The sequence below is a fragment of the Geotrypetes seraphini genome, chromosome 10 (genome assembly GCF_902459505.1).
Source record: "Geotrypetes seraphini chromosome 10, aGeoSer1.1, whole genome shotgun sequence".
Lineage (NCBI taxonomy): Eukaryota > Metazoa > Chordata > Amphibia > Gymnophiona > Dermophiidae > Geotrypetes > Geotrypetes seraphini.
In genome coordinates, this window is record NC_047093.1 from 71660354 (window position 1) to 71683870 (window position 23517).

The 23517-nt window shown below is 42.2% G+C and overlaps 1 long non-coding RNA gene across 1 annotated transcript; it reads left to right on the forward strand.

Moving 5' to 3' along the window:
• Window positions 1-877: 877 nt before the first annotated feature.
• LOC117367534 lies at window positions 878-1285 on the forward strand. The gene is made up of 3 exons (XR_004540787.1): window positions 878-922; window positions 1014-1096; window positions 1231-1285. It is a non-coding gene; the product is annotated as an uncharacterized LOC117367534 (long non-coding RNA).
• Window positions 1286-23517: the final 22232 nt, after the last annotated feature.

A 23517-nucleotide genomic window follows, 5' to 3' on the forward strand; every position in this document is an offset into this window, starting at 1 on the left:
CCGTCTGTATCCAGGATAATCAATAAGTTTTTGGAAGTCTTTTTAAGGCGTATTGCTATGTATATCCAGTTTCCGATGAGTGAGGCAGAGCGGCGACGCACAATGAGGGGTTTTGCTCAACTGGCACGTTTCCCCTCTGTCCTGGGAGCTATAGACTGCACACACGTAGCACTCACACCACCTGCTGAAACTGAAAGGCAATTTAGGAACCGGAGGGCATATCATTCTATGAACATGCAGGTGGTCTGTAGTGCTACCATGGAGGTGACAGATGTGTGTGCCAGCTTCCCAGGGTCCTGCCACGACGCTTATATCCTGGCCCACTCCAGCCTAAGTGGCAGGTTCCAGAGGGGTGAAATCCAAGGTGGATGGCTGGTTGGTGAGTTAACGTACTACTGCAGATAAAGCTTTGCTACATTAACCGCCTTTCTCTCATTTTACCACAGGGTCATGGCTAACTTTGGAGGATGATGCAGAACAATGGACAACAGATATGTGCCCCTTTTCTAATATTGTTTCTCCTTGCAGGTGATCGTGCCTATCCCCTGAGGACGTGGTTGATGACCCCAATTGTGCGTCCCCAACAGCCAGAGGAGGAGCGATATAACCGGGCCCTGAACACCACAAGGACAATCGTGGAACGTGCGTTTGGGTTGCTCAAGTCCCGCTTTAGATGTCTACAACGCTCAGGAGGGCAACTGCTGTACAGGCCCGACAAGGTGTCCAGGATGTTTGTTGCCTGCTGCATGCTACATAACCTAGCGCTGAGAAGACGGATGCCAGACCCTCCTGAGCCGGTCCAAGACAGTGACGATGACGAGGACATCCAAGCTAGACGCAGGCCTCTACTTGAGCAAGAAGAGCGTAGGAGAGGGCAGGTGGTCAGGGACAACCTAATAAGAGCCCATTTCTTGGGATAATGGTGAGTATATTTATGTGAACCCCAAACAGCTTCTCTCTCTCTGTCTGTCTCTGTCTCATGTGAGTGAATGTGATGATGCCTCTTTCTCTAGGCAGAAGTTAAAGTTCAGATGTCCCTGACCAGCAAAGCAAGAAGTTATTGGTAGCAGCTCAAGTATTAAAGGTAGAATAATAGGTAAGAATCAAATATAGCTATCTTTGTTTTTGGCCTCATTCACTATGTTGCTCCTGTATATCATTCCATTAGCAGGCTTTATGATGAATTGCCCACATGTCAAATAGCTAACAGCTTTCATACTCTTGTTGCAGGTTGGATGTCCAAGACTTTCATCGTCACCATACAAGGGCATCGTAATGTGCTTCTGGTAAGAGCTAGCAGTTTAGGACCTCTTGGTTTTTTGTTGTTTTACCAACAACAAATCGTATATCGACACATGCTGGTGTTAGGTTAGCATGTGTATTGATTGAACACCCCCTTAGTTTTAGGTATAAATGACATCTATAGTGGAAGCTCAGAGAAAGCCGATTGGATGACCTATACTGCTAAAATGTTAAAACTATGGCTATCAGAAGCCTATATGCTGCTCAGCTTTCCACACCTTGTAGGAGTTAATGATGGTATTGGTCTACAAGTTTCTGTGTAGCATAAGACTATAGCACCCCCCCCCCCCTCCCTTCTCCATGCTGGTACTTCAAGTTCAACTGAAGCTATAGGGTAACTGTAGGTATTGTGACAGTTTGAGGTGGGGGACTTTTCCAATGTATTAACATGCTTCCCCTCTTTGCAGGTGTTCGGGCCCAGCTGATCTCCTCCTCCTCCTCCTGTGGCTAGCATCTCATCGTGAAGCTGTTCCTGTGATACGGGCGGATCCTGTGACGTATTCCTGATACTTGTGCATAGGTAGGTATGAGACATTTGTGCTCTCTTCTACTAACCTTCAACATTCCAACCAGTGTGTGTAGGTTCTTAGCTCACATATGGACTCTGTAACAAGGAGGACGGCTTTTATTTCCCTTGCTTCTATGGCAGAAACCTCTGGCCTTTATTCTCTGACCTCCTTACTTTCCTTTCTTCCAGTGCACCGAAGAACATTCTACATCTCTGAATCTGTCTTCCTTTTCCTACATCCTGCCTTACCCTACCATGAGGAAATCTTAATATTTCACAGGCACTGACATTGTACCCTTTCCTCCTGTAGGCTGGGAGTTGATTTGGACCTAGGAGTGGCTTACTCTGTATACCGGTGTAGCTGTGATCCATCTCAGCGAACTGCAGTTGCATGTTTTACAATTTCACACCGCTTTTCTGGACTTTTGAGTGTCAATGAAATGACATGATATTCTACAATAAAAATCTTAAACCATTTAAGGATGTTGTGATTACTTACCAAAGGAATGCCATTATTGTAGCATATAGGACGCCGAATGTTAAGCGCCTAAACGGAATAGATTCATTCAGTAGTACAGTTCGGTTTTAACACCCTCAACTCCTTCAACTGACACAATACTCATTTGAATAAAATTACAAGATACAGACCAATCACATCTCATTTTCATCTGAAACAGCACATTAGCAATACCAGATACAAAACATTAGAGAAGTTGAATTTGCGTGTGATCAAAACAGCACTTTTGGACTATGTATTCAACCATACTTGAGAATATGGATTTCGGGTCAGTGAAAGCAGTGCTTTAAACCATTGAGCTACCACTTTTTTGTGTCAGCTAATTGTGATATGATAGCTAAGCTGATTATACCTTGGCACATCACTAAGGTATGCTATGACAGGGAAACCAGAGCCACAGGTGTAGGTCAGTGAGTAAAAGCACTATATCAATCAATCAACTCCCGGCTTGTCTTTTACTTGTAGCATATCTACCTTCCAGGTGCACCTTGATGATGTCACAATGAGGTCAGCATTGTGCTGCTTGCTACTTCCTCTTCCTGTGAACTAGAAGCCACATTCAGGTCTAATCTGTGTTTTGATTCCGTTTCTAAGTTGGGCCAGTGTAAGTTATGGGATTTACCTTTATTCTGAAGAATGAGCTGATTGTTGCAATGTTTTAAGACCAGGAGAGTGTTCTTTCGAGCAAGATATCACTTCTAAACTATCCTCTCTGAAATAATGTCTCTGGGAAATCGAGAGAAAGCTTATTGGATGACTCAGGGTGCCTTTCCTGCCAGTCTTTGTGGAACTTAAACGAAGTTTATAAAAAGTCTATATTGTGTTCAAAGTCCTATCCTTTCCATTTCCCTGGGACATGAGGCTCTTCTGTTATACCGCCGGGTCAGGCGGATCCAGGAGTTCCTGAATTGCAGGTAAGACCTGCGATGGCCAGGCACTACAAAGTAGTGATGCTCGTTTGGTAGGAAGAGCCTGGTCAGCAGCCTGGAATCCTGTGTAGAGAAATTTGGCTGTCTCCTGGCTGCCATTTTATAGGAAATAACTGCATATGAAGAACGGGCGATTCTATGACGTCAGTGCAAAAAAAACGCGATGACATCTTTTGTGCCGCATGGGCGTACTTGCAGCGGTCAGTCCACTCTACATCAATACTGTTGATTACATGCTCAACGACACCGATATCGCTGTTATACAAAAAAGTATAGCAGAACGCTTAGAAGCTTACCATGTAAACCTAATGAAACTTCACCTCCCCCAAACACAATGACAAATTATAAATGAAATAAATGAAGATTGGGAAGTAGGAGGTTCACATATTTTAGCTTAGCTATGCATGTTTGGGTGGGTGAAAAAAAAATGAATATTATTTCTTTGGTAACCTTAGTCAGGACTTGAACCCCTGCCCTTTGGAAGATACATGCAGTGCTTTTAAGCACTTGAGCTATGTTGGGGATTTGGGAATGGGAGTCTCCAGAAATGACTTTAGGTACAAGCTTAGAAGCTTACCATGTAAACCTAATGAAACTTCACCTCCCCCAAACACAATGACAAGTTATAAATTAAATAAATGAAGATTGGAAAGTGAGGTTCACATATTTTAGCTTAGCTATGCATGTTTGGGTGGGTGGAAAATAAAAAGAATATTATGTCTTTGGCAACCTTAATCAGGACTTGAACCCCTGACCTTTGGAAGATACATGCAGTGCTTTTAAGCACTGAGCTATGTTGGGGACTTGGGAATGGGAGTCTCCAGAAATGGCTTTAGGTACAAGCTTTGACAAGGGGTAATCATTGCAAGTATCTACAGGTGTATTTGATCTGAGAACACCCAATGAACGTCCAAAACGATTTCAAAATTCTAACGGCTTCTATGACGTCAGATGCTACTTTATGGTTAGGGTTAGGGCTACAGTTAAGTAGCTCGGTAGCTCAGTGAGTAAACGCGCTGTACCAATCATCCATAGGTTTTGAGTTCAACTCCCGGCTTGTCTTTTACTTGATTATAACTTTTACTTGATTATGCTGCAGGAGTGTGTTGTTGGGGTGTTGCAGGGGTGTCTAGGATGACAGAGAATAGTCACTTGCATTTTCAACAATGCATTTGAATTTCTTAAGATGAAACCTTAGTGAGCCGGGGGAGGAAGGTCACCGCAGCCTCGCGCCTCAGATAAAAAGGTTAATTTTTGAGGGACTGTGTAAGCTGATCTGGGACAGTCTTCAGCGACTCGGAGCCCTCCTCCCGGCTGGGCAGAAGGAGGAGGCTTTGGCGGTGGTGGTTTTGGTGGTGAGTGAGGGCGGGAGGGGGGAGTCGCCTGGCTGCTGCATCTGCACTCCTGCTGGCCACAGACCTACTGATCACAGAGCAGAGATCACAGAAGCACGCAGGTATATGCGCATGCGCGGCTAGGGTTTTATTATATAGGATATACACCTATCGCATCTCATTTTCATCACAAACACATTAGCGAGACTATACACAATACATTACAAAGTTGAGCTTGGGTTTGATAAAATAAACAGCATAATTTTGACTCTGTATTACATTTATTGAACCATACTTAAGAATATGGGTGTTGCATCCGTGACAATGGTGCTTTACACCATTGAGCTACCAGTCTTTTGCCTCAACTGACTGTGATATGATAGCTAAGTAGAGTATACTTTAGCACATCACTAAGGTATGCTATGACAGGGGAACCAGAGACACAGGTGTAGGTCAGTGAGTAAAAGCACTATATCGATCATCTGTAGGTTGTGAGTTCAACTCCTGGCTTGTCTTTTACTTGTGGCATATCTACCTTCCAGGTGCACCTTGATGATGTCACAATGAGATCAGCATTGTGCTGCTTGCTACTTCCTCTTCCTGTGAACTAGAAGCCACATTCAGGTCTAATCTGTGTTTTGATTCTGTTTCTAAGTTGGGCCAGTGTAAGTTATGGGATTTACCTTTGTTCTGAAGAATGAGCTGATTGTTGCAATGTTTTAAGACCAGGAGAGTGTTCTTTCGAGCAAGATATCACTTCTAAACTATCCTCTCTGAAATAATGTCTCTGGGAAATCGAGAGAAAGCTTATTGGATGACTTAGGGTGCCTTTCCTGCCAGTCTTTGTGGAACTTAAACGAAGTTTATATGGTGTTCAAAGTCCTATCCTTTCCACTTCTAATAGGAGGTGAGTATGACATTTCTGTACAGCTTTCTGTGTAGCATACATCTACCGGTTCCCACCTTCCATACTGATAATGTAAGTTCAACACCCACTCGGTACGTTTCATCTTCTAGTTCTCCTTTGAAACATAACATATTTTTTTTCCTTGTATTAATGGTAAACTGTACAATTCTGATATCCTAGAGGAAAAAGATACAACACAGCAGTGTTCTCTGTCTGCCATTCCCTACCTCACTGATATTGCTAGATCAACTAATATATAGTTTACAAAATGGTATACTGTGTTTTAGTTATCTTTTTCATCATCCTATACTTACAATGCTGAATGAGTGATAATAAAGAGTATAAATAAAGTATAATCTAAAAAAAAACAACAAAAAAACCGTACCCACGTCTATCACGGGTCCATTGGAGACGTCTTAATGACGTTTCAGAAACCTGCGTCTATTTTGCGTGAAGAGGTTGTAGGGACGTCTACCGCATGCCTAAGTACCGTTTGATTGACACTTGTGTTTGCCGGACGTCTAAAGCACGCCTATGTTAGACGTACTAATAGAGAATTTACCCCTGAATGTCCAACGCTGCTCCCACCTCTCATAGGAACTCAATGAGCGTCGGGAGCAGCGCGGGCCATTCAGCATGGCTCTCTGTGCTAAAAACCGCTAGTGCGGTTTTGTAGAAGAGGGGGTAAGAATTTTATAATGCCTCTGTAACGCTCCATGGTGCGACTTCACCTGGAGTATTGCGTTCAATTCTGGTCTCTTTATCTCAAGAAAGATCTAGCTGCACTAGAAAAGGTTCAAAGAACAACCAAAAGGATAAAGGGAATATAACTCCTCTCGTATGAGGAAAGACTAGAGGTTAGGGCTCTTCAGCTTGGAAAAGAGATGACTGGGAAGGGAATATGATTGAGGTCTACAAATTCCTGAGTGTACAGAACAAGTAAATCAAATTTTCACCCTTTCAAAATGTACAAAGACCAGGGGATAGTAGTCAATGAAATGACATGGAAATACTTTTTTTAAGCAAATAGGAGGAAATATTTTGTCACTCAAAGAATAGTTAAGCTCTGGAATTCCTTGCCAGAGGTTGTGGTAACAGTGGTTAGTATAGCTGGGTTTATAAAAGGTTTGGACAAGTTCCTGGAGGAAAACCCCTTAGTCTGCTATTGAGACAAATATGGAAGAAGCCACTGCATGCCCTTGGATCAATAGCATAGAATATTGCTATTATTTGGGGTTCTGCAGGGGTACTTGTGACCGGAATTGTCCACTTTGGAAACAGGATACTAGGCTAAATGGACCATTGGTCTGATCCAGTATGGTTATTATTATGTTCTTATGAGTTCCCCATTGGTCCTGCCTCTTTAGACACACAACCTGGATGTCTCAATACATCCTCCTTCTTCTGGAGCCATATGGTAACCCCTAGGTCTACTGTTACTGTAATATTTCTGGGTAGTTTTTAAAACTGTTCCCCATTAGCGCATCTTTCTCTGCTCTCTAATATGGTGACCTTTAGAAAACAACTCAAGTTTCCTTCTTGCTCATTTGAAACTGACCTCTATTTAGTTATGGTACCATGATATTCATGAGGAACTACCTAGTAGTTTTCTTTGATTTTACAATGCTCCCCTTAGCGCCACTATTCTAGAGGCAATCGTCAACCAGGGGCCAAAAACCATGGCTCCTTATGGAGCCATTATATGTGAACCCAAATTCTAGTCAGTAGGTTTCACTGAATGATACCAGAAACTTCCTCTTTCCCAAGAGCTGTGAATGCTAGTAGTAGTGAAGTGGCTAAGAACAAAAATTGGTAGAGGATTCCATTAAAGAAGTTTATTTTCAGGGAGTATTTTATGTTGTTTAGCTTCCTCAAGAAAAGATTGGTGGTATGTTCAGGAGTCAAGCACTGGTTATCTTTCTCCTGAGAGCTCATGTCTGTGGCATGTGTGTGCTATGGCAGTGTTTCTCAACTCGGACCTGGAGTACCCCCTTGCCAGTCAGGTTTTCAGGATATCCACAATGAATTTGTATGAAAGAAATTTGCATATATTGGAGATGGTGTATGCAAATCAAGTTTTTGCATATTCATTGGGGATATCCTGAAAACCTGACTGGCAAGGGGGTACTCCAGGACTGAGTTGAGAAATTCTGTGCTATGTGATGGAAGATGGCGGAGAGATCTTCCGAAGATGGCATTTCAAATAGCCACTAAACATTGTGTACTCCTATATCAACAAACCAATCTGCTTCTCGTTGACCATTTAAAATGAAATGCATGCTTATTAGATAAATTACAGAGTGCTCTTTTGTTTATAGATTCTACAATCAATCATTTCCCTGAATTCTACTCCTGTCTAAGCTGTGTTCAGTGCTCCTTTACTGAAATGGAGTGGGAATGATCTTGATTGGGTCCAGATGTTAAAGGCATGAAGGATAAAAAAAACGTTCAATTTAAAAAAAAATAAAAAAATCTGGAAGTCAGATTGAGAGTTTCTGCTCATTTTGACCATGATAGCAAGATGTATTTATTCCTTTCTTTTATGAGTATTATATTTCTACAATAATTTTTATGGGCTTCAGCTCCAGTATTTAATACACTATTGCTATGTCGGAATGTGCAATGATAATAATACTGGGATCTTTAGGGACTGAATATCTTTAAATTACTAAGCATGTCTTAGTTTGTATTTCAAAACCATATTCAGTTTACCACGGACCTTTTTTTTCAAACCTCATCCAACCTGTGCATGTTCAGTGTGTTTTGGAAAAGCCAATACGGAGCAATTCTATAAACGAGCACTTAGAGATATGAACCACTTGTGCATATCAAAGGTGCCATTAATTTACAGGCACCTATGTTTACTAGGTGCTACTTTATAAGGTAACATCTAAGTGCCGTGGAGGGGCTTAATCAAAAGAAACGTCTAAGTCCGATTTGGACATAGGAAACTCTTATATCTTGGCATCCCAAGTCCTCTAAATTTTCATCACACTTCTACCTCTAACCCTCTGTTGTAGTTCCTTCCTATTTCTCCTACTGTATACCGCGTCGAGCTCTACGAACGTGGAGATGATGCGGTATACAAACCTAAGGATTAGATTAGATTAGATTAGTCACCCAAAGTCGGCAGCGGAAAAATGTCCATTCGTGAAAAGTATGTCCAAAATATTTTTTCTCCTGAAATCATTTATTTGTATGTCCAGGCATTTGATCATTCAGACCTCCACTACATCTATCTTTATATCACATTCTCCATCAAAAATTTGTCCAAGTCTGAAACATCCAGAACAAGACCTTTTGGACGTGAGAGGAACCAGCATTGTGATGGACTGGCCACTCAGACATGGCAAGAGAGCAGTGGGGTGAACTACACAAAAAGGTTGCCACATAAATATCTCACCACAACTCCTTTATAGGTCATGGTGAGCCCCCCCCAAAGCCAACTATACCTACCTTTCTACAACCCCAATAACCCTTATGGCTGCAAGTGGCACCTATATGGCAGTACAGTAGGGTTTGGGGGGTTGGGGGGGCTCATATTTTCCACCATAAATGTAGTGGTTAGAGTGGCTTATGGGCCTGGGTCCTCCTCTCTATGGTTCACTAGCCCATCCCCCACTCCAGGCTACTTAAGCCACCTCTGTACAGCTTTACTTGGCTTTCCTATGCCAAGTGCTGATGTTCCGAAGCAGGTATATACAGTATGTTTTTAGTCTGAATTTTTTGGGTGTGATGGATGTCAGTGAATACGGTGGGTGTATGGGGGACCATTTCTAGTGTACCCATACTTTCAGGTCATAAGCTAATGTTGGCATGACCTGAAAAGAATTGATGGGGAACACTTACCAATTCCTATTTAGGAAGTGCTAAGAGTAGGGTTATCATATTTTTCTCTAGGAAACCCAAATACATGACCCCACTCCATTCCACCTCCAGCCCCACCCCATTCTGCCCCAGTTCCACCCCCAGCCCCGCCCCCCCAAAGCCTGGAGGGCCTGGAGCACATGTGGATATGTGTGACATCATCTGCGCATGCTCAGAGGCCCTCCAGATGTGGTCGGAGCTTGTTGGGGCTTTCCAAAACCTGGACAAATGCCAGGCTTTGGAAAGTCCATCCAGGAGCTCGAACGTCTGGTAACCCTAACTAAGAGCCCCCCATGTTAGGGACATGCAAACTAGTTAGCACACTGTATCCACATCCCACTCCAGAAAAGTAATACAAAAAGATGGATACCATGTGCCTAGGCTGTACAAACCCTTAATTTACCTTAAAGTAGGGTAATTTGTGGTAAGCATTTTTCACACACGCACACTAAGCATACACTATGGCTTAACGTCCTTTAGTAGACATTAGAGAATGACACGGAGACAAATTTTTCCCCGACCCCACGGGAATTCATTTTCCCGTCCCCACAAGTTATTTTCCTGTCCCTGCCTCATTCCTGCAAGCTCCATCCTCATCTGCACAAGCCTCAAACACTTTAAAATCATAAGTAGCAACATTCTAGAGCTCAGATTGTGATGTCATAATGCCTCATTCCACCAATACCTAAGCTCTATCCTCATCTGCACAAGCCTCAAACACTTTAAAATCATAAGTAGCAACATTCTAGAGCTCAGATTGTGATGTCATAATGCCTCATTCCACCAATACCTAACCTCCATCCTCATCTGCACAAGCCTCAAACACTTTAAAATCATAAGTAGCAACATTCTAGAGCTCAGATTGTGATGTCATAATGCCTCATTCCACCAATACCTAACCTCTGTCCTCATCTGCACAAGCCTCAAACACTTTAAAATCATAAGTAGCAACATTCTAGAGCTCAGATTGTGATGTCATAATGCCTCATTCCACCAATACCTAAGCTCTATCCTCATCTGCACAAGCCTCAAACACTTTAAAATCATAAGTAGCAACATTCTAGAGCTCAGATTGTGATGTCATAATGCCTCATTCCACCAATACCTAACCTCTATCCTCATCTGCACAAGCCTCAAACACTTTAAAATCATAAGTAGCAACATTCTAGAGCTCAGATTGTGATGTCATAATGCCTCATTCCACCAATACCTAACCTCTGTCCTCATCTGCACAAGCCTCAAACACTTTAAAATCATAAGTAGCAACATTCTAGAGCTCAGATTGTGATGTCATAATGCCTCATTCCACCAATACCTAACCTCTATCCTCATCTGCACAAGCCTCAAACACTTTAAAATCATAAGTAGCAACATTCTAGAGCTCAGATTGTGATGTCATAATGCCTCATTCCACCAATACCTAACCTCTGTCCTCATCTGCACAAGCCTCAAACACTTTAAAATCATAAGTAGCAACATTCTAGAGCTCAGATTGTGATGTCATAATGCCTCATTCCACCAATACCTAAGCTCTATCCTCATCTGCACAAGCCTCAAACACTTTAAAATCATAAGTAGCAACATTCTAGAGCTCAGATTGTGATGTCATAATGCCTCATTCCACCAATACCTAACCTCTATCCTCATCTGCACAAGCCTCAAACACTTTAAAATCATAAGTAGCAACATTCTAGAGCTCAGATTGTGATGTCATAATGCCTCATTCCACCAATACCTAACCTCTATCCTCATCTGCACAAGCCTCAAACACTTTAAAATCATAAGTAGCAACATTCTAGAGCTCAGATTGTGATGTCATAATGCCTCATTCTACCAATGCCTAAGCTCCATCCTCATCTGCACAAGCCTCAAACACTTTAAAATGATAAGTATTTGAGGCTTATGTAGTTAAGGCAGAGCTTACAGGAATGGGGCAGGGACAGCGACAGTGAGAAAACTCACGGGAACGGGACGGGGAAATTGAGTTCCTGCAGGGACGTGGACAAAATTGTCCTAATAGACATATCCCTTTGTGTATTAATGTTATTGGAAATTGGCTCTGGACTTTTTTAAAAAATTATTTCAGTTCTTGAGTGATTTAATGCCTTTTTCTTCTGTAAGTGTAAAATGTTTGTTAAACTAAGGGCTCCTTTTATCAAGCCGCGCTGGTGGGGTTAACGCGCGTGACTTTTTATCACGCGTTAAACCCCCACCCTGGCCAAAAACTACTGCCTGCTCAAGAGGAAGCGGTAGCAGCGCGGCTGGCGGTTTAACGCGCGCTATTACGGCATGTTAAACCGTTAGCGTGGCTTGATAAAAGGAGCCCTAAATAACATAACATAACATAAAATCAACTTATAGGCCGCATAACCGTGAGGATCTATGCAGTTAACAAAAATTCTTACACAGACACTTGTTGAACAAATTAGGTATCTTGGTCTAAAATCACCTTCCACATGAATGTCTCTTTTTTTTTTTTTATTACAAAATGTTTATGTTCCACTGGAATTAGATACATCACATTTGCAACTTTTACTTCAGGAATTAGAAATGACCTGGTGAGAGTAATTTCAACAGACAAGCTAAAAAACAGTGTCACTGCCTTCAGAAAAAGTATTTACTCTTCAATTAAGCGCTACTTTCATACTTTTGAAAATTGTCGGAGGTCCATTTACATTTAATAGGATTGCCAATCCCCCATCTTTATTCCATACAGCAGGAGGTCAAAGGCCATGGGTTTAACACTGGAAAGCCAGAGCAATTTGATTCCTCAGGAGGCCACCAAAACAGTTGAAATGTCTAGACTCGTTAAAGTTGAACAATTCAGCCACTTACCTACAGCAAGAATTTATAAATAATGAGCCAGTGGTGGACAGCAGTATTGAGATGGCTGATGTAGATGATTTTGTGTCAGTTAATTTTGTTTAAATTGGATTCTATAGACCTTCTGTCCCCTCCAATATAGAGAGTCAAGCCCACCCATAAGCAACAGTGGCCCAGGCCAGTATCTGGAGAACTGGAGATGGTGTCAACAGCCACTCTTACTAGCCATGTTAATTTTGGGCCCCATAAAAAATTTAGTTCTGCCTTGTGCTATCCTGGCTTTCTTATGGTGGCCAACATACTAAATTTATCAACCTCTGTCAATCCTTGGATCTCCTAAGTTCATTACAACTAGATCAAATAAAGTGCCTGTGGTCATCTCATGCCCATATCTCAATAATACAGGGCTACAGTGGCATACCAAGGGGGGGACAGTCCGCCCTGGGTGCACGCTCCAAGGGGGATCCACAGCCGGCCACCCTCCCTATTCTGCCGCTGCTGCTTTCCTTAACCAGCAGCAGTGGCAGTAAACTTCAAATCAGGGGTGTGCTCCCTCCGGCAGGTGTTTAGTTTCTGGCCAGCTCCCCTACAGCAGTTTTTCCGCTCAAAGATGCAGCTGTCGGCTCTTTGCGCGATTCGCGGCTGTGTCGGAAGTGTTCCTTCTGACATCACGACGGCAGAGAGAAGGTATCTGATGCATCTGCGGATCGTGCGAGGTGTCGACGCCCACGGTTTTGAATGGAAACAAGGCAGCAAGAAACCGGCCAGAAATGCTGTTGCTGCACAGAGCAGGGAAGAGAAATGTTGCTGCTGCACATGGAAGGGATGGGAGAGAGAGATGCTGTAGCTGCACAGGCAAGGGGGGGAGAGAAATGCTGCTGCTGCACAGGGAAAGGAAGGGTGGAGAGAGAAATGCTGCTGCTGTAGCACCCAATTGGGGAGACAGAGGGAAGGAGGGAGAAGGAAGACAAGGGAGAAGAACCAGAGATGCCAGGTCCATGGGAAGAAGGGAAAGAAAAGGAGATACTAGATCATGGAGGGGGAGGGAGAGATGTCAGGGATTGGAGGGGAGGGAAGGAGATGGATGCCAGACCAATGAGGGTGAAGGGAGAGATGGAAGGGGGAGGCATAACGTTTCTGAAAGGGGAATAGAAGGAGAGAAGATGCCCTATAGAAGGGGCAGAGAGAGAGAGAGGGTAGACGGTGGATGAAAGGAAGAGAGTGACAAGAAGATGAGGAAAGCAGAAACCAGAGAAGACAAGGTAGAAAAAAATTATATTTATTTATTTTTTTGCTTTAGGGGAGATGCATTGCTGTTTCTGTGGTGTTGCATTGTATGCAGAGCCCAGCTTCTTGGTGGTTCAATTTAACTTTTGTCTACGTATTTCTATTTTATCCCCCCTTTTACAAAACTGTAGAGCGTTTTTTTAGCACCGGTCATGGTGGTAACAGCTCTGATGCTCAGAATTATATGAGAGTCTGAGCTGTTACCACCATAGCTAAAAACCACGTTACAGTTTTGTAAAAGGGGGAGGGGTTAGTTTGTGATTACATATTCCATACTAGGCAAAGGTGTTTTCTGTGTTCTGTGTGTTCGAAAGACATGGTTTTCTGTTAGGATTGACTGTGCGGGATTGATCTGTACTAGTCTGGCTTGTTTAGTTTTACAATGGGTGTATTGATATTCTACTGCTCACTGCAGTATGTAAGATGTTGCCTTTTCCTAGGTACACTCTTGTGTGACGTGTGGATTGTTACTAAAAATCATGTTTTTCATACAGATTGGGTAGGGTGTCAAAAAATGATGGGCCCCGGGTGTCACATATGCTAGGTACGCCACTGCGGGGCTATCTCCAAGTGTGTGATTAAGCCACATTGAAGTGTTAATGAGTGAATAATGGGGGTTCAGTTGTAGTGCTGGCTGACTAATTTTATAAATTATCACCTAATATTTACACTGGGCAGTAGGTGTTGCTTTAAAACCTACCATGGCTTTTAAATTTATACTTGTGTGTTCAGTGCTGGGCTATACATGAATTACCAGCACAGAATATCTGGATATAAGCTTACTGCCAGAATTTGTCCAGATATGACTGATATGTAGCCTCAGAGTGCTACAAATCAGTGGCTGGCCCCAGTGAGCTGCACTTATTTGGTTAGGAGCCACTCCTCAGTTCAAAATAACGGGCCCTACAAAATCAGTATTGTTTGGAACAGCCACTACTTAAAGATATCCAGATAATGAGGGATAGAAAGACTTTAATAAACATGAAACATGATCATTTTCAGTCGACCAGCTGTTTAAGTCAGAGCACTAAACACATGGTCGTAGATATATTTTCTATTTATTTATGCAGCTTACCTTAAATGATAAAATTATGTAGATAGCAGCTGGACATCACAGCTATCTGCATCCCACTTAGCCACTTCTAAATTTAACAGATAAACTTATACGGACAAAATGTATCCATTTGCCAACAGGAAGTTTTTTAACCCAAACACTTAAGTGGTTAGAACCTGATCCAGATCACATAAGCATGTTCAGAAAAGCACAGAGGGGAGTGCCTAGCCCAGATATAACCTTAAAACTAAAGAGGAGAGTAACTTGCAGAAAGCCGCAGTTACAGCTGTGAACAAAAAAGAAGGGAAATTTTACACAGAATCACAGTTACAACCTTTCCGGGGAGGCTAGATAGACCATGCTAGTCTTTAGCTGCTATCCCTCACTATGTAAGAGTATTTTATATTGTTTATTTACAGAGTATTGTAAAAATTTCATTGTTTTGTCCAATTATATTTTAATGGGGCTAAATATAGCAATGTAAAAATTACAGTACACTTATCTTACTTCAATATTATTGAACCCTCCCCCCACCTTTTTACAAAGCTGTGATAGAGGTTTCTACCACAGCCCAGAGCACTAAATGCTTCAACGATCATAGAATTCCTATGAGCGTCGGAGCATTTAGCGCTCCGGGCAGCAGTAGAAATCTCTACCACAGCTTAGTAAAAGAGGGCCTTAATAAATGAAACAGTACAATGAAAAGTGAAAGCCCCCTTTCTATGATGCACTTACACTAGAAGGTGACTGAAACAATTAGCAGCTAAAATTTGCCATTTGATTTCTGCTGAACACAAAATTGAAACAGTTACCATCTTCCCCCATGCCCCTCGGCAAAGAGTAAGTCATACCAAGCCAACTACCACCACCACCCCCCACCCCCATCCTGGCCACAGCTTCACTGCCCGAAGGCCCTCTATGGGCTTATATTTAAATGTCCTGATGTTCTAGTGGCACCCCCATTCCTTGGGCCTACCTTTTAAATATCTTAGTGGTCTGGGCAAGAGCAATCCCTAGTTGCTCTTGCCCCCACCAGTTCCTCAGACAAAAATGACTGCTGGGATTTCCTGCAGCCTTGTGAGACTACCATGGGAGGTCCCAGTAGCCAATTTGAGATTGGAGCCAGCACGGTAGTTTTGTGAGGCTCTGTGGAAAGTCCTGGCATCCATTTTGACTGAGGAACCAATAAGTCTTGCACAGAATTGGCCACTAGACCCATCAGGATTATTTAAAAATTAGGTCTGGTTAACTTGAGTGAAGGGGCACAATAGTACATAAGAACATAAGAATTGCCTTAGTGGGACAGACTGAAGGTCCATCAGGCCCAGTTTCCAACAGTGGCCAACCCAGGTCCAAAGTACCTAGCTAGATCCCAAGTAGTAAAACAGGGCATTTAAAGGTAGGTCTAGAGTGGGCCTATGAGTGGTTGGACACCCTAAGGCAGGCAGAGAGTTCCTCAAGGACTGAACTTGAAAAAGCCTGACCCAGTATATCTCTTCTATGGTGATACATTCATTAGCCAGCTTCCCAGTGGGACCATACACATTCTCTCAGATAAAATTGAAAAAAAACAAATGGTTTGTCTTTTTTTTTTTCCTTTCTTCATTTGCTTTGTAGCTCTTTTCTCTTCTTTGTGATATAACATCTTTCTGAATGGAATGGTATGCTGTAAGCTACTTCTTGTGGCTGCTTCATCTTGATTAGGATGTGGAACTCAAACTGATCTGGACCATGCTAATTTATATAATGTGGGAAATAATTGAACAATTAAAATATTTTTCACCACTTGAAAGGATTGTAGAAGTTCAATTATCTAGGAAAGTACTGATGACTTTCTAGCCTATTATATAATTAAGTATAATCAGACTCCAAAACACACAAATTTGGATAGAATCCCTTTCTGGAAACGTCAATCGCTCCTCCTAAACTTACTTGCTCCATTTCATCACTGACGCTGAAACCGTGGATTGAAGACAAAGTTTTATTTTATTTTTCTTTCCAGCTTATGATTTATCTTTAATCTTATCTATTGTTTTGCCTTTTGTCTTTGTTTTGTTCTATTTCTATCATTTAAATTTCTCCAGAATTCTACTGTTCAACGGCTCCCCCTTCCGCTTCTATTCCTTTCTCTCCTCTCTTCTACCTTCCAAAGTATTTAGATCAATGTTGTCTTGTTAAAATGTTTATTTTATTTTTATTTTTCCTCTAACTCTACTTTTCACTTCTCTATTACCCTCCAGGTACTTTAGTTAGATTGTGAGCCTTCGGGACAGTAAGGGAATTTTTCAAGTACCTTTCTTATTTCTAATCTTAATGTATATTTTCTGTAAACCGCTTAGAACCTAACGGATGTAGCGGTATATAAGAAATAAATTACATTACATTACATTACATTATACTATTTTCTTTTTTAAAAGGCCAAAAATATACTGGCCATCGTCAACAAGTACGAGAGACAAAGTTGATTTACTGCTCTATAAGTAAGAAAAGAAGTAAATATCTGAGGAACATCTGGATGCATGCATTTAATAGAATAGATTTCAGTTACCATTTGGCTTTAGTTTTCACAAATTGTGGGAGTAAAAGTGAAATGCAGACTTAGGCTCCCTTTTATCAAGCCGTGTTACGGCTTCTATGAGCGTCGGAGCTTTTACCTCACCAGCAATTTAAAAAAACGATAATGCGGTTTGATAAAAGGGGCCCTTAATTTTTAGAAAAGTAGCCATCAGATGACATCATCAAATAATGAGCATTTCCAATTCTGATCGTACTCTTCGGTAGAGATGTGCAAATACTGCAACACAGCTTTGGACTGTTTGTTGAATCTATTTTGGAAGAGTCTGAAGTGAATTTGATTCAGATTTGTGAAAATATTTTTGAATCGTATCTTGTGCAATTATAAATCCCACCCTGGATGTTATTTAAAAAAAACCCGAAAACCCGACTGGATTGCAGCCCTCGAGGAGGGACTTTGACACCCCTGCTCTAGAGCATCCTCAGCTAACCCAGAGACTAGAAGACACAACTTCTGAATGGTGCTCTTACAGTACTTCCCTGAGCAGTTGGGCTTGCGCTTTACAATTTATGTCTAATTTGAAATACAGGCCAATATGGGGCTCGCTTTCAAAAGAGAAAAATGTCCCAAAATGGCATAAAGTGTCATGTGGATGGATGTTTTATTTGCTAGTGTCTAAATTGCCATTTTTGAAATACAACTTTTTGATGTATGCTGTTTGTCTGTAGTGTGTCTAAATCTCAAGGGGGCGTATTAGGGGGTATTTTGGGTGGAATTAGGGCGGACTTATGGTTATGGATGTTTTTCCTGCAATAATGGCACAGGAGTCTGTACAATTCATATCGTGCTGTTGACCAATAAAGTTCACTTTGGACAAGTCCCCTGCTATGTGATCGACATCTTTTCCTCACGACTTCTGTATTTGGGATTCTGCAATAATGGAACATTGCAGAAAACATCCAAAGCAAAAACTTGGATGTTTGAAGCTAAATGTATTTCAATAACGAATAAGTGTCAAAAGGTGACCAGATGACCACTGGAGGCATGAAGGCATGCCCCCTTAGTCCTCCAGTGATCCTGACCCCCCTCCCACCCCCAAATGGTACCAGCCTGTATATCAGCTTCAGATGTTATGGCCAGTCCTATTAAAGCAGTAAGCAGGTTTCTGGAATAGCCTTGTGGTCGGTGCAGTGGACTGCAGAGAAGGGGACCCAGGCCCATAACCCATTCTAACTAGTACACTTATGGTGGAAGGTGTGAGCCCTCCAAAATACCCCCAAAACCTACTATACTAACATATAGGTGACACCTTCAGGTATAAGGTCTATTGGGGTGATATAGAGTTGGGTACAGTAGTTTTGAGTGAGTTTTGGAAGGCTCACCATACAAGGTAAGGTGGTTATAAGGAGATGTACTGTATACCTGGGACCTTTTCTGTGAAGTTCACTGAGGTGACCCCCAAGGGTGCCCTACTACTCTCCTGGGATGTCTGTCTGGCCAGTCTGCTAAGAATGCTAACGCGCTCCTACGTTCCAATGGCTAGTTATGCGCATTTTGTATATGGTTGTTTTGGTTTTTTTAAAATGTTTCAAAAAGATAGATGCACTGAGGACAAACACATCTAGGAAGTGACCATTTTCAAAACAAAGAGACACCTTCCTGATTTGGAAATGGAGTTTTGGATGTTTGGGCAAAAATTTCCCAAAATCGGATTTAGACTTTATGTTGAAAATGCCCCTCCACACGTTTTAGGCAATATTGTTTTGTTGGACCTTCATAATTTATTTGAGATTTGCTTTCCATAGTTGGACAATTCTTCCTTTAAGCATATACAGGTGATTACATAGTAATATAGTAAATGATGGCAGATGAGACTTGTATGGTCCATCCTGTCTGCCCAACAAGGTGACCAGAGCTGTGCTTGCTACTCTGTGCAGGTTATACCCTCTCTGCCCTGTATAAAGTGCAAAGGTCATATAACTTGTGCTTTGATTTGATCCTCTGTGTTTATACCATATGATTTTGAATTCTGCTGTTTTTGTCCTTACTACCTCCTTCAGGCAACACCAATTCATTTCTTCTAGTTCTATAATTCCCTATTTCTAAACAAGATTTGTTAGTATATTATTATCTTTCAAGTATTTAAATGTCTGTGTCATATCCCCCCCACCTCTCCTTTCCTCTATCTAAAGCAGGGGTGTCCAACCTTTTGGCTTCCCTAGACCGCATTGTCCGAAAAATGTTTCTGGGGCCGCACAAATGCGCAAACACTGCAGCAAGACAGAGGAGGGAACCGGCAAGACGGTAAACACCCGGGGGCAGCAGAGGAAAACACTGCATCACCCTTGACCAGGACCGCACAAAATACATCACGGGGCCACCCCTGATCTAAATATCTATATATTCTGGTCTTCGGATCTCTTCTCATATATCTTTTGGTACAAACCTCATGCCATTTTTGTCCTCTTTCTCTGAATTGCTTAAAGCCTTTTTATGTCCTTAGCAAAACACAGCCTCTAAAAGGGAGCATAGTACTCAGAATGGGGCCTCATCAATGGCCTGTACAAGGATATTAACATCCCTCCTTTCTTCTTTTGATTATAACCCTCTCTATGCAGCCTAGTATTCTTCTGGCTATGGCCACTGGCTTGTCACTTTGTTTCACCACCATCCTCAGATACTATTGTCCCAAGGTCTCTTTCTTGGTTCATGTGTACTAACCTCTCATCACATTAGTTTCCTACACTCCTAGTGTATCATTCTGCAATTCTTTGTATTAAATTTTAACTGCCAAACGTTAGACCATTCTTCTAATTTTTGTAGATCACTTCTCATGTTGCCTGCTCCCTGTTACAAATCTTTATTTCATCTGCAAAAAGGCAAGTTTTCCTTCTAACCCTTCAGCACAGAATTAGTCCCAGTAGTGATCTCTGAGGAACTCTATTATTCAACCTTCTTTCCTCTGAGTCAATTCCATTTACCATCACCCTCTGTTTTCTGTCAGTCAACCAGTTTCTAATCCAATTCACCGCTTTGGGTCCTAACTTCAGTCTACTCAGTTTATTCATGAGCCTCTTGTGAGGTACCTTATCAAAGCTTTGCTGAAATCCAAGTAGACTACGTCTAGCACGTGACCTCAATCCAGTGCTTTGGTCACCCAGTCAAAGAAATCAAATTTGTTTGGCATAATTTCACTTTGGAAAACCACATTGTCTTGGATCTTGAAACCTATTGGATTCTAGAAAATATACTATGTTATATGTAAAACTTAGGCTATATCACGATAGTAGTGTGGTGGTGGCTGTTCTCATACTGGAAAGAACTGGCTAGTAATTGTTTGTAAGGATCAAGGAAAATGACGGAGATAATATGATTTTAAATACACGAAGACTGTGGTATAATGATTAAGCTGTGGTAAAATACTGTATTTTAACTTATTTGGCAGCTTGACCCCTAGCAGTAGTGCTGTGATACTATCACTAGGGGGTTAATCTGTACCATTTTGAACCCAGGCACAGATGAGGCATTCCCCCATCCACCTCCCCATACATTATGGAGATTTGAACTTTTAAAGCTTTGCTTCACTACTCACTTGATTGGATCCCTGGAAGGTGCTAGGGAGTCAGGAGGTACAGTGGTAGAAGATTGTCCAGGAGTGTCTGTGGTTCAGGTATGGACTGGGGAGGACCAGAGCTGAAATAAGGCATAGGCAAGCTAGGCATGTGCTTTGGGCCCAAATGTTTAGGAGCCTTGGATTGTCAATTGTCTGGATTTTTATAGGATTCTATAAATTTGTAAATTACTAGGCTCAAAGGTAGAATGATGGCTAAAGTGTCTGGATATTTTTCACAATTTAACCCTCTGTAGCTCTCCAATCTTCCCCCCTTGCAGTGGTAGGATCCACCCAATAGGAAGACTTCTAGTCACAAGAAGGAGGGGCTGAACTGCAAGGGTTGGAGAAGGCAGAGGCTGAGCTGTGTATGGGGTTTTGGAGAGAGCTGTGGTGGAGCTGTTGACAGGGAGTAGGAGAATGGGTAGGGTTACCAGACATCTGGATTTCTCTAGACATGTCCTCTTTTTAGAGTCACTTTGGGTTTTGAAAAGCTTTCAGCTAGGAGCAATATCGAGACAGCATCTGCACATGCATGGATGCAACACGGTGATGTCATGTCGTCAAGGAAGGAGCCTAAGGACATCCCTAATTGGCCATTTATTTTGGCCAATCAGGGACTTCCTTACGCTCCTTCCTTGACGACACTGGGCCTTAGGCCCCTCCCCAGTGCATCATGTGATACACAGGGAGGGGCCTAAGGCCCTGATTGGCTCGGATACCTCGGGCCCCTCCCGTTGGCAAGGCCTGAAACGTCTGAGCTAATCAGGGACTTCCTTAGGAAGGAGCCTAAGGAAATTCCTGATTGGCCATTTGTTTTGGCCAATTAGGAACATCCTTAGGCTCCTTCTAATGGAAGTCCCTGATTGGCTCAGATGCCTCAGGCCCCTGTTCACCCCACCTACCCCCCATGAATGCTGGCCCTGAAAGTACAAATCTCCCTACAGTTTGACTAGAAGTATGAACCAGTGAATACTCATATGCTAGGTGAATAGGAAATTTTGGGTCAAGCTGTGATTGATGCAGACATATGTGATCTCAATGAGGTAGCTTTGATTATTAGATTCTCACATCCCTTCAACCTTCTCCTAGCCTCATTGTAGTTTGTGTCTAGTTTTTATTTTATGGAGTATTTAAAATATCTATCTCACTGGTTACCAGTCCTTGATGATCTCAAAGTAAGCATGGAGAAAATGCATGTACATATATTTGAAGATCATTCATTTTATATATTGAATACTGGTCCTTGGAGCCTACAAATAGATTTGTATTCCAATAAAAAGGGTAATGAGGTAAAAGGTCATGAATTTGAAAACAGGTTTGATCATCCTATTTCTTTAAAATAGGTACCTTTCCAAATACAAAACATATGATACAGTTTGGTTTCCCAAAAAATTCAGTGTTAGCTGAGACTTTGCTCGTGGTAGCTTTGTGATTGTGCATTGAGGCCCTGCTGTGAAATGTAATTGTCATTATTTTGCTTGGCCCATTTGGTGGAAAATAAACTGTGCAACATATGAGGTCAGGAAGAATTAGGAAGTACAGATGAGGTTGTGCATTGGAAAGATGCAGTCTCTGCAGGAGAGAAGAAGGGGAGGACAGGGGTCATAAATCCCTCGGGAAGTAAAATGACTCTCCAGCACAGCTGTTTTCTCTTTTTGATTCACTCGTATTTTCTTGCAATGTAATTTTTTGCTCATCCTCAAAGCTGATCAAGAAATATATAGTGGAGGGTTTTTTTTTTCAGAGGACTGCAGTGGTTTTTACAAATGTAAATGGCCAACATATGTAAATAGTTATTTTCTAAGGCCACAATTTACAAGTTACTACTGGCATAATTCTACACTACTGCGCCATGCTTAATTTGCTCAGAATTCCTCAGGCACGCAGAATTACCGCTGTTCTGTGCAGAATTTGGCATCAGCACTCCCTCTCTTCAGCTGCACCCTGAATCGCTGCCAGCAACATCTTTGGGCAGCCTGTGTGGGCTCTATAGGCTTCTGTCTACTGCGTTCCCAGCCTTGATGATGTTACTTCCTCTTTCTTCAAAGGCGGGACCATGGTAGAGGGAAGCCTGCAGAGCCGGCAGCAGGTTGCCTATTGGAATCAGTATCACTGAGGTACACAGAGAGAGCCTTAGGAAGAGGGGTACATGCAAGGCCAGGGAGTAACAAAGAAACATGACAGCAGATAAAGGCCATCTAGTCTGCCCATCCACAGTAACCATTATCTCTTTCTCTCTCTGAGAGATCCCACATGCCTACCCCAGACCCTTTTGAATTCAGACACAGTCTCCGTTTCCACCACCTCTTCTGGGAGACTTTTCCACACATCTACCACCCTTTCCGTAAAAAAGTATTTCCTCAGATTACTCCAGAGCCATTTGGGCAGAAGGGAGTAAGAGATCCTGGACGAGAGGGGGGAGTTAAGAAAAATAAGAAATTCTGGTTTGGGGGAAGAGGGAGAGAGTTAGAAGTGCTGGCTGGGGAAGATAGGGGAGAGAGTACTATAGTTAGATTGTGAAACCACTGAGACAGATAGGGAAAATACCTATTTACTAGTCAGTGTAGTGTAAACCGCTTTGATATCTGTGAAAGAAAAGTAGTACTGTATATCAAATCAAAATAACCATAACCAAATTCTCAGGAAGAATAGAGTGGAGAGAGGATAGGAGATGCTGGCTCAAGGGGATTGAGGTGATAGAGATGCTGACAGGGGTGGGATGGGGTGATAAATGTTGGCTCAGGAGGATAGGAGAGAGATAGTGAGAGATGCTGGCTGGGGGGAACAGGAGTGAGAGAGATGCTGGCTGGGGGACAGGGATGAGAAAGGTGCTGACTGGGGAGAGAAGTGCTGGCTTAGAG